This window comes from Elephantulus edwardii, unplaced genomic scaffold, assembly GCF_000299155.1.
Source record: "Elephantulus edwardii isolate Elephantulus edwardi_28Jun2011 unplaced genomic scaffold, EleEdw1.0 scaffold00042, whole genome shotgun sequence".
Taxonomy (NCBI): domain Eukaryota; kingdom Metazoa; phylum Chordata; class Mammalia; order Macroscelidea; family Macroscelididae; genus Elephantulus; species Elephantulus edwardii.
The window spans coordinates 872,751-875,225 of record NW_006399792.1 but is presented as its reverse complement, the minus strand read 5'-3'; positions in this window follow the sequence as shown (position 1 = coordinate 875,225).

Sequence of the window (2,475 nt, the reverse complement as noted above, 5' to 3'; positions counted from 1 at the left end):
CTTCTGCAGCAAGCGCCTCAGGTCCTCCTCAGTTTCAGCAAGCAGGGTTGTGTCATCTGCATAACGCAAGTTGTTGATGATTCTTCCACCAACCCTGATTCCACATTCCTCTTCATATAGACCAGCGTCTCGGATGATCTGTTCTGAATACAGATTGAAAAGGTATAGAGACAGAATACATCCCTGACGGACTCCCTTCTTGATTTTGAACCATAGTACATAGTAAGTCTGAAATTCAAAGTCACTTATGTTACTATTACCTACATCTACTAGCAAAATGTGTTACTCTTAGCTGCTTGCCTTTGGAAAACTAGTGATAATTTGATATTAAATTATACAGGATAGCCCCTCACTGGACTCCCTCTGTTACTGAACACAGATGTTCTTTCTGTAGTCAATTGCCAGTAAGATAGATGGATTGCAATATCCCTAGCATTTTATTACTGATCTGGGAGGGCAGTTAGATCCCCCTCAAAAACCGTTTCCCCATCTGGGAGTGATTATTAGTATTTATACTTGGATTAGATACTAATTTACTTAATAACACACTTTTGTTAGTAAAGTTACAGGATTTCTACTTTTAAAAAGAACATTTTACTAGTACTAGTAGTTTACTAGTTTACATAAAAAACTTAAGAAATATTTAACATATGATGACTGAGGAACAATAGTCTTGAAAAGGTAAATGCTAATCCAGGAAAGATGCATTTTCCTTCTTGGTAACTAGTTTAAAGCACAATTTACATATGACTGAGAAAAACAATTTCAAAGAGGTGAATGCTAATCCAGGAAAGATGCATTTCCTCTCCTGGTAAATAAGCAGTTTAAAGTACTTTACATGACTAAATATGGGGGTGCGGGGAGAATCCCAAGGTGAAGTGACTAGTTTTGCAGGCAGAAGAACACTATTATCAGTTCTGAACTTACTAATATAACCCCATCACCTCTCCCAATCTTTTTTTCTTTTTCTTTTTTAGAACTAATGATCCTGCAAGACTTAGTTGAAATAAGGAAGGACTAATTGGCTTAGTGAAGAACCTAACCTACTATCGTCATCAACCTCAATTCTATGATTCCTTGACTTCTGTGACAGAACAAACTGGTCCCTTCATGCAGCTAAAGAACTACAGTTTAAAAGCTATATATTACAGGGCATTATGATTATCGTGAGACTCCGGAATGAAGGTTACAGAGTAGAGTATACATGGTGGGGATGGGGTGCGGGGGGATTGTATACGAATGAAGGAATTTTTCTTTTACTTTTCAAAGAGAAGAGCTTACTGGGGGTAAGGAGGGGTGGGTGGGGAGAAAAGTGCAACAATGAATGAATGGAAATCCAAAATCTCTGTAAATGTTTATTGAAATGAATTTTAAAAACAAAAGAAGAAAAAGAAAAACCTAGAATTTGGGATATATGTGTCATGTAAATGATATGGTTATCAACGAAACTAGTCATTATAGGTTTTCTCTAGTGTAAGGAACTGTCATTAAAATAACTATCTTTTATATTATACTGAGAAAATAATAGGCAGTTATTATAGATTATTTAGTACAACAAAGAGAATTTAATTTAGGGAACACAATATATTTCTAAATTTTCATTTTTGTAAAAATATACTTGCTGTTCTATCACTTAATTAGAATAATACAGAAACAAACTTTCAAACTTACTGTTTTCAAAAACACATTTATTTAAGAAGAAAGCATTTTAATAAAACTACATGTTGGATTTTAAAAAAAGAACTACTTAGTGTTTTCAGATGACAGAATTCTTTTGTTTTTAAGAATGAGCTTAAAATTACCTAGAACACAAAATAAAATAATACTACCTTTTTACTTTTTGGCTGCCAGTAGAGAGTATCACAGGATATCTCTTTTTATTTTATTGACTATGTAAAGGCATTTGACTGTGTAGATCACAAAAAATCAGGGCTAACACTGAGAAGAAAGGGAAACCCAGAATACTTGATTGTGCATGCGTGAAACCTGTATTTAGACCAGGAAGCAGTAGTCAGAACAGAGCAAGGAAACACTGCATGTTTCAAAAATCAAGACAGGAGTACGTCAAGAACCTAACCTGTCTACATACCTTTTCAATCCATATGCAGCTCAAATAATTCAGAAGGTTGGACTTTATAAAGAAGAATGTGGTATCAGGATTGGAGAAGTCTCATCAACAACCTTTGTTATTTAGAAGACACAACCTTGTTTGCTGAAACTGAGGAGGACTTAACGCATTTGCTGCAGAAGTGTGAAGGACTACAGTGCCAATTAATTGGAGGTGGCAGAAGGGAGTGAATCAATGAATTAATAACAATCCAACCTTTATCTAAACTTTCCTTAAGATCACAATTTTTGGAAACCTGGGAAAAAATGAAGGTTAAAAATTATTTTCTCTATTTGCAACTTTTTGAGAAGGTGCTCTCAACTATAACAGAGAATCTGTGAGCTTACTAAGTTAATGGTTTCCAAATT